Source organism: Nicotiana attenuata, unplaced genomic scaffold (assembly GCF_001879085.1).
Source record: "Nicotiana attenuata strain UT unplaced genomic scaffold, NIATTr2, whole genome shotgun sequence".
NCBI lineage: Eukaryota > Viridiplantae > Streptophyta > Magnoliopsida > Solanales > Solanaceae > Nicotiana > Nicotiana attenuata.
In genome coordinates, this window is record NW_017670781.1 from 62786 (window position 1) to 81915 (window position 19130).

Below are 19130 nucleotides of genomic sequence, written 5' to 3' on the forward strand. Positions count from 1 at the left end.
TGGAAGTGTGCAGATGTGCAAAAGGGTCGCTCTTACGGTGAGTGCGCCTACAAGGATTTATCGCACCTGCGGAGCCGCATATGCGAGGTGTGTGTGTTGGTGTGGGTGGCTGGTGTCTTAAGTGAACTCGCAAATGCAAGACTTTTGTTGCATAAACGATGCCGCAGAAGTGACAAAGAGGGCGCATGGGCAAGATGCCCGACAGAAAGGTTTTAAGTCGATTTTTGACCCACTTTATACTATTTTTAATTTTGAAGCTCGGCTAGAGGCGATTTTTCAGGGAGAATTTCATTACCAATTTGAGGGTTAGTGGTTTTGACTTAATTTTAATATTATATCTCGTCTGCTCATGTATTATTATATATATTATGGGATTTTAAAGAGGAATTTAAGGGTTTTGTGTTAGATTTTGGAGAGTGAATAATTGAGATTTAAACCCCGATTTGGAGTCGAATTTGGATAAAACTTGTATATTTGGACACATATTCAAATGGGTAGTCGAAATTTTTGAGTTTTATCAGGTTTCGAAAAGCGAGTCCAGTTGACTTTTTGGTTGACTTTGTGTAATTGAATAAAGATCGAAATTTTATTATTTGAAATTGGTTTCTATAGCCTCGTTTAACGTTATTGAGTTATTTTTATACTGGATTTGACCAGTTTGGAGGCTGGTTTGAGAGGCAAGGGAATTTTGATGTATTGATTCTCGTACTTTAAGGTATATATCTTGCCTAGGCTTGGCTTGAGGGTACTTCTCCGTATGCTTTGGAAGCTTAAGTTGGAAGTATTGACCATGTTTAAGTTTTGTGTATTTGACCTCAGATAGGAGTTTTGATAGTTCTTTTAGGACCAAATGGTGATTTTGGACTTAGACATATGTCCCGATTTGGATTCGGAGGTTCCTAGGTTAATTTGACTCTAATTGGAAAAATGTTAGAAGTTTGAAGGTTTAGAAGTTCATAGGTTTGATACATAGTTGAGTTTGTGGTTACCGATGTCCGTTTGGGATTATGAGCCTTGGAATAGATTCGTATGATGATTTATGACTTATGGGTGAAATTTGGGATCATTCCGAGTTGTTTACGCACGTTCGACGTAAGTTTGGAATTCAAAAGTTTAGACTTGTTAATGAAGCTTGAATTGAGGTGCGACGCAGAGTTTTGATATTATTTTGTGTGATTTGAGGCTTCGAGTAGGTCTATATTATGTGTTGGGACTTATTGGTATGTTCAAATGGGGTCCTGAGGGGCTCCGGTGAGTTTCAGACTACCCCTATGAAGTTTGGTCATTGTTGAGGTGCAGCAGGTCTGGTGCAATCGCACCTACAGTGGTGAGGTGCATCGCACTTGCAAGAGGAGGATGTGCAGATGTGGAGAGAAATTGGGCAGGAGGTGTCCGCATATGCAAAGTTCTTATCGCAGAAGTGACAAAACAAGTGCGCCTGAGGGTTCGCAAAAACGACACCAAAGAAGTGGTGTCTTGGCCGTAAAAGCGAAAGGCTGGAACTTTAGTGGGTTTCCGCAAAAACGAGGTATTTTCTGCAGATGCAGTGTCGCATATGCGACCTTGGGACCGCAGAAGCAGAAATCACTGGGCAGATTTAATAAAATACTCTATTTCGAGGGTTTGAGTTATTTTACCATATTTTAAAATTGGGAGCTCGAAATGGGCGATTTGGAGGAGATTTTCACGATTTGGATTGGGGTAAGTATTTTTTACTCAGATTTATTTATAATTCATGATTCCAACATTGATTTTAGCGTTTGATTGGTAAATCTAAGTAAAGGAATTAGGGATTTTGGGAAAAACTTTTTTAAATAAAATTTGAAGATTTGAACCCCGATTTGGAGCCGGAATTGGATGAAAATTATTTGGATGGACTCGATTTGAATGGGTGTCCAGAATTTGTGAGTGTTGTTGGGTTCCTAGAGGTGGGCCCGAGTTGAAAGTTTTGGGTTGGCTTTTAATTTTTGTTCAAGATCGAAACTTTATTATTTTCGGTTGTTTCCTATGACTTTTATTGATATGCCTTAATTCGAAAATGAACTTTGTATGAAATATGTTGAGACCACTTTGCCACAACTTGATCTTGATCACTATATTGACTTAGCCATAGTCGTGCTTTATTTGTTGAACACCCCTCCACTTTTATGTTATTGTTATATCCTTGTGCACTTTATTGATGAGATATGAGCTTATATCTTGATGAAACTTGGTATTATTATTTTTGTGATGTTGTGGCACTTGTGGACATATTGAGCTGATTGATGGGGGTGTCAGCACGAGGTCTTGACGTGTGATTATGTCTATCGTTGTGCGCGTGAGGTGAAATAAGGATGGCGTTATCTTGGGATGCCCACGTGGCGAAATAAGGGTGGAGATATGTGTATCTGGCTAAATAAGGGAGGCATTTCATTGTTATGTGCACATGCGGCGAAATAATGGTGGCATTGTTGATGATGATATTTCCGGGTATCTTTCTTGATATTATTTTTGTGTTGAGACGGGGTTGATATTTTGATCTTATAGTTGTTTTTTAAAGTTTCCATCTTGCACTTCTATGAGTTATTGGTTAGATTTGACATTCTGTCACATGTCCTACTCCTATTTGATACTTTGTTGACAAAGATGGGTTTTTACTACATTGAGTTGTTATCACACGTTCTGAAGAGATTGTTGTTATTGTTTTCAAACATACATTCTATTGTCGGTTCTTTTGATATATTGCACAGGTTATTTGACTAGTGAGTATCACCTGACTTGAACCTCGTCACTACTCCATCAAGGTTAGTCTTGATACTTACTGTGTACCGATTGTGGTGTACTCATAATATACTTCTACACATTTTCTTGTTGATCCAAGTACTTTGGATTGGGCTGATCTATAGGGAGGCATTGTTCTTATTAGTGACTTCAAGGTATCCCTGCATGTTCTATTCGCAGGCCTTGGAGTCAACCTTCATACCTTATTTCTACTATTCTTTTTGTATTTCAAACAGTACTGTATTTTGAGTTATTCTCATGTATTCAGTTAGGGATCGTGACTCTTTACTACCTAGTTCTGGGGATATGTATATGATTATCGTCGTTTTGGCTTGTATCACCTTTATTTCTGCATTTATGTTAAACTCCGCTTTATTATATCATTTTTTGCTGATTTAAATATTGATAAGTGATCGACTTAACTAATTTTATAGACTAGGTGTCATCACGGCCCCTATGGTGGGATCGGGTCTTGACAAATTAGTATTAGAGCTCTAGGTTCATAGGTTCTAAGAATCATGAGCAAGTTTAGTAGAGTCTTGCGGATCATTACAAATATGTCTGCACTTATCTTCGAGAGGCTACAGAACTATTAGGAAGATTCTACTTCTTTCATTCCTTATCATGCAGATTTATTGATTTTGGAGTTTGAGCCTTTGTCTTTGTATTCTCTCACAAAAGGTGAGGACACACTCTACCGGATCGGATGATCAGATAATTGTTCCCCTTGCTAGAGCTGCGAAAGGATGGGATGGAGGTAGAGGCCGATGAGGGTCATGTGCTACAACTATAGCACCTGCTAGAGCAGTAACTATGGAGCCTTTAGCAGCTCCAGTTGATGATCAGGAGCCTGAGAATGTTGAGCAGGCACCTAGGTCGCCTATTGCTATGTCGGGGGCTTCAAGAGACCTTGGCACACTTCTTGAGCATGTTTGGGACTTTGGCTCAGGCATGGTTGATTCTAATTGCACCAACTACTTCACAAGCTGAATAGGAGCTTAGACTCCCGCCACCCATACACTAGAGCAACCGACTCATGCTTATCATACACCAGGTGTCGTTCCAGTATAGCCAGTAATTGTCAGCCCGAGGTAGGGCCAGTTATGTCAGTTAAGGGCAGAGAAGTTTGCAGAGGTTTCGAAAGTTCCATCCTCCCCAACTCAGTGGAGGGGATTGTGAGGATGTGTAGGATTTCTTGGATCAGTGTTACTATATTCAGCGTAGTATGAGTGTGGTGGAGCCGAGCGGGGTCGACCTTACTTTTTTTCGGCTGATGGAGTTGTCATATAGATGGTGGCAGACTTATGAGGTAAGTAGGCTAGCTAGGGAAGCACCACTTACTTGGTCCCATTTCTCTGATCTTTTCTTAGGAGAGTTTGTTCCACAGACTTGTAGGGATGAGTTGCGCACCGAGTTCGAGCAGTTGTTTCAGGGGGTTATGACTATGTCCGAGTATGCTATAAGGTTTACAGAGTTATCTCGTTAAGCACATGCTTTGGTTTCTACTGTTAGAGATAAAGTTCGTAAATTTATTGAAGGACTCGCCTACACCCTTAGATTTGGGATGGCACAGGAGTTAGAGGCTGAGACTCCATTTCATCAGGTTGTGGAGATTTCTAGGAGGTTGGAGCATTTATGTTGTCAAGAGAGGGAGGATGGGAGGCTAAGAATCCTCGTGGTTTTAGAGGATTTGGGGGCTCCTACTCTAGAGGCAAGCTCCATCGTGTCAGAGGTCATATTAGCCGACTAGTTTAGTCTGCACTTCAGGTTACCTGTAGTGCTCCAGCTAGCCAGGGACCCCAGGGTACTCATATCAGACATCCATCTTTCAGTGCACCTTCTGTATGGGGTTCCTACAGTGGTTACTCTAGTCGTCTAACACAAACTCAGGACCAGCAACCACGGTTGCAGAGGTTTTTTATAAGTGTGGTGATACTAAGAACATTATGAGAGATTGTCCTAGAGTTCGTAGGGGTGGACCTCAGCACGTTACTTAGGCTATGGTTCCCGCTCCGGTTTCTACTCCACTTGCACAGCCAGCTCGAGTGGAGGACAAGCACGTAGATGACGTTCTAGAGAGGGAGGTCCGGCTCATTATCATGTTTTCCCTAGTAGGACTTAGGCAATTGTATGAGATGCCGTCATTACAGGTATTGTTAGAGATGCATGAATTTTATATGATCCCGATTCTACTTATTCGTATGTGTTATCCTATTTTGATTCATATTTGGAATGTCTCCTGATTCTTTGGATAATCCTGTTTATGTGTCTACACCCGTTGGAGATTCTATTGTGGTGGACCGTGTCTATTGTTCTTGTTTGGTCACTATTGGGGGTTACAAGACTAGAGTTGATCTTTTGTTGCTTAATATGTTGGATTTTGATGTGATTTTGGACATGGATAGGTATCTCCATATCATGATATTTTGGATTGTCACACTAAGATCATGACATTGGATATGTCAAGGTTGCCGAGGTTAGAGTAGATAGGTTACTTGGGTTATGTTCCTAGTAGAGTGGTGTCGTTTCTGAAGGCTCAACGGATGATTCAGAAGGGGTTCTTGTCGTACTTAGCCTTTGTGAGGGATGTTAATGTTGATGCTCCAACCGTTGGGTCGGTTTTGGTAGTGAGAGAGTTTTCAGATGTGTTTCTAGCAGGCCTACCAGGCATACCACCCGATAAGGATACTGATTTTGATATTGACTTGGTGTAGGGGAACTTAACCCGTATCTATTACACTGTATCGAGTTGTATAGCTGATACTGATCTCGGACCGACCTTGGCTCCTGGACCATAGTTCTTTTAGATTTATCGTTCTCTCTATTGAAAAAACAGACCTTGAGAGGGGCCCCGGCTGGTCGTCCTCGACTCTGATTGTTGACCGATATCTGTTATGAACATCGGCCTAAGTAACCGTCGGGTACTCCACCAAGTTTTGCTTCAATTGTTGAGAAGCAATGGAACTTCGGGGGTTGAGCCCTTGAGTGAACGCCTGAACGGCCCAATTATTTGTGACCGGGGGCAGGTCCATTCATTCCATCTGGAACCTCAAAATGAACTCCCTAAGCATCTCATTATCTTTTTGCTTGACTTTTAAGAGGTCCGATTTCCTCGACTCGACCTTGATGGCGCTAATATGGGCTTTAACAAAGGCATATGCAAGCATAGAAAATGAATCAATGGAATTTGGAGGTAATTTATGGTACCATATCATTGCCCCTTTGGATAAGGTTTCCCCAAATTGCTTCAACAACACTGACTCGAACTCGTCGTCTTCTAGGTCATTGTCTTTTATTACGCATATATAAGAGGTTACATGCTCGTTTGGATCCATGGTACCGTTATAGTTGGGAATATCGGGCATTCGGAATTAGCTTCGGTGTCGCACTCGGGGGAAGGATTTCTGAATGAACTTTTTGGAATTCGGCCCTTTCAATATGGGAGGCGCTCCCGAGATCTGATCGACCCTCGAATTGTAAGTTTTCACCTTCTTGTCAGTTACCTCTATCTTCTTTTCACCGGCCTCCAACCTCTTTGTTAGCGCTTCGAGCATTTTCATCACCTCGGAAGTTTCTCTGGGCCCGAACTCATCCGATTTTGCAATAACCCGTTCGTCTCTCCGAGCATCTTCTCTAACCCGGTCGGGTTTGGTCGCATTCTAGGCATGATTTTGAGTCTGTAGTTGTGGTATTGCCACTTGCTGAGCTTGTACCATTTCAAAAATCAATCATAAGCTAACTCCATCACCTTCCTCTTGGGTGTTTTTCGAGCTGATGGCCGGGGTGCCCCGTGAATGCTATTTTCGGGATCAGTTGGCAAGTTGATGTTGATGGAAACTTGTGAGTTAGCGTCGATCGAGTCAATGATTGGGACATCATTAGGATTAGCAGGGGGTACGTCATTGCTTGGTACCACGTTATTGTTTTCATCGTGGTGGCCTGACTCGGCGTCAACGTTCAAGTGATCAGACTGAGAATTTGACATTTTAGATTAACCTAAAATCAAACTTCAAAGAGCAAGTATAAAATAGGGTGTGTTATGGAGATTCTTATTATATCACTACTATTATCCTTAGCCCCATGGTGGGCGCTAAATTGTTTACCCTTAAATGACTAACAATTAAACTTATACGCAGTTTAAAGGATATGTGATTTAATTTAACACGAATGAACTAAGAATAATAAACAATTGAATTGAAGGAAAATAAAGCAATCATACCAAATGCAATGGATGATTAATTCTAGCTTTTCAATGGACGTTTGAAAATCAGTTCTAATCCAGCCCCCGGAACGGGCTCTGATCACGCCCAACTATGCCTTATAAAAAGGACAAAGCGGTCGTTACAAATATAACCCGAGTATTTTGCCCAGAGTCAAATCCCACAGGGAATTAACCTACCAATTACTTATGTCAAACTCACTGAATTTTCCGTAATCAACTTCCCTGATATTTTGAATAACAATTGGTGATATTTTTACTACTATAACTGAATAAAGTTACGTAAACTAAAAGCTAACTATGACTGAGTTGTAAACAAAAAAAGAGAAGGATCTAAGGTTGTGATTTCCCCTGTTGATGGAATCTCGTCATGTTATGTTTCACACAGAATTGCCTAATCGTCTCTATCGATCATGAGCACTCTTACTACCGTAAATCTCTCCCGAGTAATTACGACAATTTACTAGACGTACTCTCTCGAGTTACGCTAGCTGGATTTTATTACAGCTCACTTTAGATCGCACCCAAGGTCTCGTTATCCCTAATCCCACCTTTAAACCCTCGGTTATTGATTCCTCATATACCTTGGGAGTGGTGTTTTTCAACAATTACCTAAATATGCACTCTCTCCCGAGTAATACATACTAAATAGGCACAACTAATTGAGGATCCTATCAATTAACTACAACAAGAACGTAGTTGAACAAATAGAGATTAAACTGGGCAAACTATATTAACATAACAAGAAGTTCATCCTCAACAGGTTCCAGCAAAACCCTAGACTAAATAATTAGCTACTCATAATCGTGTTCATAATAACAACAGCAAAATTCAGCATGAATGATAAATACAAAAGGAAGAAAGGCAGAACTCGATATCGAATTATCCTTCTTGCCTCTTCTTGCCTTCACAAAAACTATAAAAACCTTGATAATCTCTTTTTTTTTTGGCGAGCTGGACCTCATATAGGTTAAGTGGAATTATCCCCAAACTTCCAAGTTTACCCCTGAACTTCTGTGCTCTGGATTGACTAGCGCGACCGCGCTCGTACCGCCCTAGTGGTCGCGCATATGTTTGAGTGTACTGCCTCATTTTTCTGCTCTAGCGCGGTCGCGCTAAGGCCGCGCTTGGCCCGCGCTAGAGTGGTTAAGCATTTTATCTCTTCTTTTCTTCCTTGTTTCACACGTACTCAGCTCTGAGGGGCTTCCCTTGCTTTAATTTAGCTCCAATAACTGTCATAAGTCCTCATAAGCACAACTTGTTCCTGCAAAACATGAAATTCATAATTAGAGCTATTTTGTCGTCATTTAACCTTCCTAGAACGGTGAAGCATAGTCAAGTTGGGGCATAAAGAGTCGCCAAACTACATGAATCTAGCCTATTATCAACACCCCACACTTAAATCATTGCTAGTCCCCATCCACCATACTCTATAAAGGTTCCTTCACTAAGCTTTTCCCTAACGTATCACACCAAGAACAAATCACCAAAGTTACGTCTAGTACTGTACCATCTTTGCCTCAAAATTCGACTCTCACGTGCCGTGCAATATTCATACTTACTCAAATTACTCTACACAGAGGTCAAGACTTACCTTTCCTTCGTGAATCAAATTCCCTCACATCACACAAGAGATTAGTTCCACAAATAGTAATATTAAGAACAAATAGAAACTTAGATAGACAAAATTCGCTCACTTTTAGAAAGAAAATTCATATGCCACACAGATGCACCATAGGCTTGCCCGTAGTGTACTACTCTACTTATCGAGCACATTCAGTCTAAGATCAATTAGGACTTCATTTGGTTGTAATGTAGGCTAAGGGACGGTAAGATATATTTGGATGTAGTGACTAACCTCCCTAAGTACTTTTAATACAATCACATTCGCATTCGTAACCAACTTATGTCAGACCAGACATTCCACCACACTTCTATTTATAATACCCCAAACTCCATTAGGTGCAATTTTATCAAGTCACCACTTATCAAGTACTACATTTACTTATTCTTTCTTTTTTCTTTTTAAGTGGCGCTTATTCTTTTATTTTTCACAATACTGCACATTTTCTCTATTTCATTGGTTCCACTCAAAAACCAATCCACCACCCCACACTTTAACTTTTGCATATTTTTATAACCATTCAAGTGCACATGGGAGGTAAAGGGGTTCAAACAGATGGGCCGTTCAAACAATTGGGTAAGGTTTGTAATGTGATTGCCAAAGAAACATGCTTATAGGTTCAACGGGGTTAACTACGATGTATCGCATTTAGGTGGGTCTACTTTATATATCTGGCTTAACAAAGAAATGCCTATATCAATTCTAAGACTGAATAAAGCTACTATTTCGCGTTGCAAACGCACGGGGCAAGTTCTAGGCATCAAATGCAGAGGATAGACTACAATACAACTCACACATATATGGCACATGACTCACTCCAGATTGGCTCATCAAGACACTCTCGTTTGAGTACTCAAGTCAATTACAAACATACAATTTAAGGCACTCTAATAGGAATCAACTACTGAGACTAAGTATCACACTCTAGTGTCTACTGTGTTCAGGTGTATCAACGCTAAGGGATTCTCTTTTTATTTCATCTTATCGCCCATAAGTACCAACTAAAAACTAGAAACCAAATAAACAAAAACTAACTACACCCGATTCAAGCAAAACCCTTGAAAAAGAACCGTGGCCCAAAGAAAAACTAAGGGGGAGTTACTACACTATCTAAAACAAAAAAATCTTTTTGGTATTTTCTTTAGACTAACTTCCCTCAAGAAAACTGTCTAGAAGATCCGTCATCGGGAAGAGTCCAACATATTTCTATTTTTTTTACGTCGACTTAGACCCTCAAGAACCCCATCGCAAGAGATCCGTCGTCGGGACAAGTCGACTTACCTAATTTGACTGCTACTCAAAACCACAAAAATAGTCAAGAAAAACAAAGAAAACATAAAACAGTCAAGTTCTTACATATATACACATACATTGAGTATCCCCCACCCCGCACTTAAAAGGAAGACATGTCCTCATGACATACAAAATAAAGAACAGTGAGGTAAAGGAACTTCCCTGATTGATCACTCTTGATCGAAGACCGTCCCCAGGTCCAGACGACATGCACGACCCAGAGCTCACAGCCAGCCCATTATTTTCTTCTCAGATTTAACCTGCTGGGTTGCCACCGCACCGACACGCGTACCCAAGTCAGCGACCGGGGCACGCAACCCTGCCACCTTCTGCTCTAAGGCTGTGAACCGGGTAACCCGACCAACCCCAGATGGTCTTGCAGCTGCTGCAATATGCTTATGGGCAGGTGACTCGGCCCTTACTTCCTCTTGCTCATCCTCCCCTTCCTCAAATTCATCAGATTCAGCACTATCATCACCACCAATTGCCATAAGCTCCTTCCTAGTAGTTACCTTATCAGCTCGGAACTTGGAGTCTCTTGGCACTATCCCATCCACATTCAAATTTTTCGGTACCCGAGCTGCCCGACAAAGTCTAGTGACTAAGGAAGGGAAGAAGAAATAATACCTCTTCACCGGACAACGTGTAAACATCTCCTCGTGAATGAGCTTGTCCACGTCAAAGTTGTGACCATTTATAAAGCACCAAATTAAAGCAGCTCGAGGAGCATTCACCTCCGTGGTGTTGGAAGACGGGATCAGGCGGTTGTTAATGACATACAACCAGCACTTTCTTTCAAAAATGAGCGTTGCGTAATGAAACTTCTTCCCATACTTCATCCATACAATTTCCTTGCCGGGTACACAAATAGTTTCAAAGAACAGCTCCCACTGGGTGTATCTCCTCCCATACAGTTCATAATATTTGTTCAATTCCTCCACAGGTCCGGGCAGCAGGTATCCTTCGAATAGCCTCAACAGAGGCATCCACAGCCTTCTTGCGCACTGTTACTATGCCATTCTCATGTTCTTTTATGTTGGCATAGAATTCACGGACAACCATCAAATTCCCCTCGTTCGGCTCTTCAAAGAAGATTTGTAGCCTCCGCCTTACCAGCTCATTATACAAGTTGGGGCAGCCCAGCTGGAACGACCCTATATCTATGCCCCTCTCCGATATTGGTTTCTTAGGGGCCTTATCAGCAAAACGGTCCTGAGCCTTGGCGGAGACGAAGTTGTTGCTATCAAACAGACGAGTAGGCGCTGACCCGCGCGCCCTGGAAGATCCAGCTTGACCGCTGGATGAAGAACCGATGGTTCGGCATTTCCTGGAGGGAGCCATAGTACCTGGAAGAAGAATAGCATTAGCACAACACAAAAGGTGTGACTCAACTACGGTTACTCAGACTTCACCCGCACAATTGGTCACAGTTACCCATTTACACCCTCTGTGGCATTTAAACAAACACTTTGTGGGCACCATATACCAGAACCCCCAATTAAACATGTTGTAACCCCATGACCGCCACAATTTCCCCAAATTCACCCACTAAGTTAATAGATACAACTCCACAAACGTCACTACCCACAAGCACTACATATACACTACAAATTTCTTCTAAGAGAAGATAAACTACTATATAATTAAGAAATCAAACAAAAATCTACAAAACTTGAAATGAAAAAAAAAACCTTACCTGGAGTGAGAGAAGATGGTGAGAAGTGAAGAAGAGTAGTGGAGGGTTTGGCTTGAACCTTGGGGAATTTAGGCTGGGATTATTTGGGAATGGAGAAGAGGGAAGTTAGGGCTGGGTTTTTTTTTATGCGTTGAGTATTTGGGAGTGAAAAAGAGGGGAATAGTTAGGGTGGGATGGGAAATAAACAACTAAAACAATTTAACATACAAAATAAGAAAAAAATGTTAAGTTAAACAAAGTAGCAGGCGGACGGTACTAGCGCGGTTCGAGCGCGGCCGCGCTAGTGAGACAGAATGTTTGGCCATATACGCGGCCACTAACGCGGGCGCGCTTCATGCGCGGCCACTAGCACGGTTGTAGCACGGGCGTGCTCCTGGGCGTAAAGTTGAGGCAGAATGTTTGGTCATATGCGCGGCCACTAGGGTGGGCGCGCTCCTGGGCCTTAAAATTTTTCACTTTTATTTTTTTTACCTGTTCCTTCCACGCCTGATGGACTTATCACTCGCCCAAGCTCACCTGCATTGGTTAGTGCTTACCCAAATCAAAAATAACAAATTATAACTATACTAAAGTCACTACGCATTGGGTTGCCCCCAACCAGCGCCTTAGTTAATGTCGTGGCACGACAGTTACAACAAGTCAATACGTTGCCTCCCATTCAGCGCCTGATTTAACATCGCGTCACGATGCAGATGAGCGCATTTAAGGCTTGCTCGACCTTTGAGGTTCAGTCAGATGGATCACTGACACTTCCTTGGGTTCATCTATGCCCACATATGGTTTCAATCTTTGCCCATTGACTCTAAATGTATGAGATTCTTTCTCTGAGGAAATCTCTATGGCACCTGAAGGGAGCACTTCGACCACTCGAAATGGTCCAGACCATCGTGACTTGAGTTTACCCGGAAATAGCCTTAGTCGTGAGTTATAAAGAAACACTATGTCTCCAGAAGTGAAATTTCTCTCAACAATGTTCTTGTCGTGCAACCTCTTCATTCTCTCCTTGTATAACCTCGTGCTCTCGAAATCAAGAAATCGGAACTCGTCTAGCTCATGCAATTCTGTGACTCTATTTGTTTCCACAGCCTCAATGTCCAGATTTAGCTGTTTCATTGCCCACCAAGCTCTATGTTCTAGCTCCACTGGCAAGTGACAGGCCTTCCCGAACACCAACTTATATGGTGACATACCAATTGGTGTTTTGAAAGCGGTTCTATAGACCCAGAGTGCATCATCTAACTTTTTCGCCCAATCAGTTCTTGTGGCATTCACAGTCTTGGTCAGCACACTCTTTGTCTCTCTATTCGACACTTCGACCTGTCCACTGGTCTGAGGATGATATGGGGTTGCCACATTGTGTTACACATCGTACTTCGCTAGCAATTTCTCGAAGGCTTGATTGCAGAAGTGAGTTCCTCCGTCACTGATAATGGCTCTTGGGGTCCCGAAACGGGAGAATATATTCTTCTTCAAAAACTCCACCACCACTCTTGCATCATTGGTGGGGAGTGTTGCAGCTTCCACCCATTTGGACACATAATCTACAGCAACAAGTATGTACTTATTGCCAAAGGAGCTAACGAAAGGGCCTATGAAGTCTATCCCCCATACATCGAACACTTCAACCTCTTGAATTGGGTTCATGGGCATCTCATGGCGACGGGAAATATTCCCAGTTCGCGACATTCATCACAACCCTTCACCCATTGATGTGCATCCTTAAATACTGTTGGCCATAGAACCCGGCTTCTAGCACTTTTGTTGCCGTCTTGACTCCTCCAAAATGTCCGCCATATGCCGATGCATGACATGCCTGCAAAACAGAAGATTTTTATTGTCAACATATATTCTAAACAGATAAGGTTTATCCCAGTAATACATGCGGCAGTCACGATAAAACTTTTTCTTTTGCACAGAGGAGAGATCATAGGGAACTATACCGCTTGCCAGGTAATTTGCAAAGTCTGCATACCATGGCACTTCCTCAAGGCTTGTGGCGAGTAGCTGCTCGTCTAGAAAGGTTTCCAGAATATCCTCTACCTCAACTGAGTTTTCATGTCCTTCAAGTCGCGACAGATGATCCGCTGGCCTAGAACTGCCCCCATTGTATAGTCACTAGCATTACACATGATTTCGAATGGTTGCTCCCAGTCGGGGGCAACAGTGATGGGTGTTGTGACTAGACTCTTTTTCAACTCCTCGAATGCTACCCTGCAATCATCAGAAAACATGAAAGGGTGATCTTTTTCTAACAAATTATAGAGAGGGTTGGCAATTTTTGAGAAGTCTTTTATGAATCTCCGGTAGAAGCCGACATGCCCAAGGAAGCTCCTGATTGCCTTGACTGATGTGGGGGGTGGCAGATTTGCTATCACATCAACTTTAGCACGATCTGCCTCGATTCTCTTGCTTGATACCCTATGTCCCAAGACTATACCCTCTTGTACCATGAAATGGCACTTTTACTAATTAAGTACAAGGTTAGTCTCGATACATCTCTTCAATACTCGGGGTCAGGTTTGTAAGGCACTCATCGAATGAGATTCCCACCACTGAGATATCATCCATGAACACCTCCATTATGTCTTCAACCATGTTAGTGAATATGGCCATCATGCACTTTTGGAATGTGGCAGGTGCATTGCATATGCCAAAGGGCATCCTTCGAAAAGCATAAATTCCATATGGACACGTGAAGGAGGTCTTCTCTCTGTCCTCTGGTGCAATGGAGATTTGGTTGTACCCTGAGTACCCATCCGGAAAACAGAAGTGGGACCTCCCTGCCAGTTTGTCAAACATCTGATCAATGAAGGGAAGTGGGAAGTGGTTTTTCCGGGTGGCTAGATTTAATTTCCTGTAGTCCATACAAATTCTCCAGCCTGTGGCGGTTCTTGTAAAGATTAGCTCATTGTTATCATTTTTGACCACCGTCATACCACCCTTCTTAGGAACACATTGCACCGGGCTAACCCAGTTGCTGTCAGAGATGGGGAAAATGATTCCCGCATCCAACCACTTAATCACCTCTTTCTTCACCACTTCCTACATGTTGGGGTTCGGCCTTCTTTGGTGCTCCCTAGAAGGTTTGTGCTCCTCTTCCAGTAGAATTTTATACATACAATATGCCGGGCTGATCCCCTTAATGTCTTCCATGGTCCACCCAATGCACATCTAACAGACTAGATGAGATAATAATAGGTAATGTGGAGTTAGGTCCTAGGAACACATACTTGAGATGGGCAGGCAGTGGCTTCAACTCTAGCTTTGGTGGTTCTTCTATGGATGGCTTGGCTGGAGTAGTTTCTCTGTTTTCTAAGTGCAGGGGCTCGAATTCAAGTGTTCTCTCCCAAAACCCTCTGCCCTCTAGAGAAAGCACCCATTCTGCTAATTCTTCCCCGTTCACCTCATCTAGATTCACAAGACATGCAGCAAAAGGATCTTCAATAGTCAATGTCTCATCATCCTCTTCCACGATTACATCCACGACATCAATAAGAGAACAATTGGCGAATTCACTAGGTCGCCTCATAGATTTCTGCACGTTGAATGTTATCCTCATCGTTCAACCTCATCTTGAGCTCCCCAGTTTCCTAATCAATAAGGGCTCGCCCTGTGGACAAGAACGGCCTTCCCAAAATTATGGGAATTTCTTCATCTATTTTGCAATCCAGAATCACAAAATCTACAGGGAACACAAATTTCCCTACCTGTATCAACACGTCATCCAAAATACCTGAGGGTCTTTTCATAGTTCTGTCAGCCAGCTGCAACAACATAGACGTGGGTCTGGCTCTTCCAATCCCCAACCTCTTATAGATCGCTAGGGGCATAAGATTTATGCTAGTCCCCAAATCACAAAGTGCCTTGGCAAAGGCAAAGTTAGTAATGGTACATGGAATTGTGAAACTCCCTGGATCAGACAACTTCTCAGCAATTGGTCTAGTCACCACAGCACTGCAGGTCTGAGTTAGAGTCACTGTGGCCAAATCTTGGAAGTCGAATTTTTGGGACATCAAGTCTTTCATCATTTTTGCATAACCAGGCATCTCCTTCAAAGCATCAATCAATGGAATATTTACTTGGATTTGTTTCAACATCTCCTAAAATTTCTTGTATTGTTCCTCTTTATGGTATTTGGCTAGCCTCTGTGGGAATGGTGCTGGAGGTCTCTTCTTCCCAATGATTTGGGTTTTTCTCTTTGTCAGACTCCACCTCAACTACCGGTTCTTAGGCTGTCTCAGCTTCTTTCTCAGTCTCAATTTGTGTGTTGGTTCCTTCCTGGGCAGGATGTACTGTCACCTCTGTCAGTTTTGTTGAATCATCTAGCTCAATGGGCACTGGTACAAGTGTCTCAGCTTATCTGTTTTCTCTAACCCTCTCTTGCTCCAAGTTTAGTCTCTGCCATTACGTAGACTCACTGCCATCAGCTGCTTCGGGCCTTGATCTTTTGGATTTACCCGAGTGTTTGCAAGCAATGTCCCATGAGGACGATTATTCAAAGACATCGAGATCTGACTATTTGCACTTCAATATTCTTTATAGCTGACTCATGTGCATCTACTCTTTCACTCATTTTTGCATTTAACCCAATAACCTGCTATATCATTGCCTCGAGTCTAGCAAACCCATCTTCTTGTCTCTCACCATGTTGTTGCTGAGGAGGATGATAACCTTGCTGCTGATTTTGGTTGTTGTATCCCTGTGGCCTTTGGTAGGGCGCCATGTTATTGTGAGGTCGCATGGCTCCCATATTTCCATTGTTGTGCTGTGGCTGGACTGGCCTGTATGGCTGATTCTGTTGGCCCCAATTCTGACCACCCTATCTCTGTCCCCCATAATTAGACACATAATTCATGTCCTCAGGGTAATGATGGTGATCACTTTCTGCATTCCATTGGTTACCAATTGGCTGACTAATGCAAAATGTGCATAAGCCCCCATTGGTTGTATCTACAATGTGCACCTGCTGCTTCTGCCCTAACTCTTCCACCTTTTTGGTGAGTATACTCATTTGTGTCATTAAGGTAGCCATATTTTTAGCAAGAGTGTTGGATGGATCTAAGGGCACTGAGTGAACTACTGGAGTGATAGGTGCATTCCTGGTTGTCTACCCCGAATTCTGTGCCATCTTGTTAAGCAGGATCTGGCTTTCTCTCCATGATTTGCTCAAGAATGCTCCTCCAGCTGAAGCATCAACATTATCCTTCACTCTATCTGTCAGACCCATGTAAAACCGCTGCCCCAACATCTGCTCTGGAATACCGTGGTGCGAACATATCCAACATCCCTTTCAATGGTTCCTATGTTTCTTACAGTTAGGGGTGTTCATGGTTCGGTTTGGATCGGTTTTTCCCTTAAAAGAAACCAAACCAAGTAAGATCGGTTGTTCAAATATTAGAACCAAACCAAACCAATTAAGTCAGTTTTTTCTCGATTCGGTTTATGTCGGTTTTTTGGTTTTTCGGTTATTTATCGGTTTTTTCTTAAATATAAGACATACACTACCAAACATACATTTCGGCGACCACATTTTCAACGTAACACTATCAAATCAATTGCCCTTTGAGAAATCTATTATTTACCAAGATATATTGATGATAATTGAATCAAATAGTGATGAATAATTTAAGGACTCAATTAAAAATATATTATTTTTAACATAAAATAGATTTTACACTTAACAAAGAAAACTACCAATTAAACTAGAATGTAAAGGTAAAGAACTGTACTAAAAGTGCAAACGATTAATATTTATTATAAAAATTTTAAAACTTTATATAAAAGTATACATACATACATATATATACATACATATATATATATATATATATATATATATATATATATATAGGTGTAATAATAAATTTAAAATAGCTACTCCTATATTCGGTTTGGTTCGTTTTTTTTAATTCAAACCAAAACCAAACCAAACTTGATCGGTTTTTAAATTTCAAAACCAAATAAAAAAGTATTAGTTTTTTTGGTCGGTTTGGTTTGGTTTTCGGTTTGGTTTGGGTTTTCGAATTTTTATGAACACCCCTACTTGCAGTGTTTCCATTGGTTTCTGTTTGAAGCTCAAAATTTCATCAATTTGCTGAGCAGTCTTGTTAGGTGGATGAAACTTATTCACGAATTGTTTGACTAACTCCTCCCAAGTCGTGATGGAATTAGTGGGGAGTGAATTTAGCCAAGTCTGGGCAGCTCATGTCACTGAGGATGGAAACAATAACAACTTTATTATTTTCTGAGTTACGTTGGGCTGCCTTTGAGTTTTACAGATTGACAGAAAATTCTTCAAGTGCTGTTGAGGATCTTCAATGTACGACCCCGAAAATAGTCCCTTGTTTTGCAACAAGTGCAGCATGTTGTTTGTGATTTGAAAAGATTCGGCCTGTATCTGCAGGACTAATATCGTTGTGGCCAAATTCTCTGTCGTGGGTTGCGCCCAGTCATATAGAGGAGCCTCTGGCACAAGAGGTACTACTACTGGCGTAGCCGGGTCTACCTCGCGATCCCCCATGTCTCGTTCAAGTTGTTCAGTTGATTGTTGTTGTTTGTTTTTCCGGTTGGCCCGATTCAAGGCCTTGAAAGCTTTTTCGGGATCTGATAATGCTTCAAATACTTCACCAGTTCTCGACGAGTTTCTAGGCATGCACCTGTACAACCAAGTTAACAAACGTTAAAATTTCAATGTCTGGATTGAAAATAAAGAAAACTGACTACACTAAGAATGTTTGTATTTCTTTCAATTGTAATTGATAACACCGTTAATTCCCTGTCAGCGACGCCAAAATTTGATCATGCCCAACTATGCCTTATAAAAAGGACAAAGCGGTCGTTGCAAATATAATTCGACTATTTAGCCCAGAGTCGAATCCCACAGGGAATTAACCTACCAATTACTTATGTCAGACTCACTGAATTTTCCGTAATCAACTTCCCAGATATTTTGAATAACAATTGGTGATATTTTTACTACTATAACTAAATAAAGTTACGTAACGAAAAGCTAAATATGACTGAGTTGTAAACAAATAAGAGAAGGATCTAAGGTTGTGATTTCCCTTGTTGATGGAATCCCGTCCTGTTATGTTTCGCATAGAATTGCCTAATCGTCTCTATCGATCATGAGCACTCTTGCTACCGTAAATCTCTCCCGAGTAGTTACGATAATTTACTAGATGCACTCTCCCGAGTTACGCTAGCTGGATTTTATTACAGCTCACTTTAGATCACACCCAAGGTTTCGTTATCCCTAATCCCACCTTTAAACCCTCGGTTATTGATTCCTCATATACTTTGGGAGTGGTGTTGTTCAACAATTACCTAAATATGTACTCTCTCCCGAGTAATACATACTAAATAGGCAAAGCTAATTGAGGATCCTATCAATTAACTACAACAAGAACGTAGTTAAACAAATAGAGATTAAACTGGGCTATATTAACATAACAAGAAGTTCATTCTCAACAGGTTCCATCAAAACCCTAGACCAAATAATTAGCTACTCATAATCGTGTTCATAATAACAATAGTAA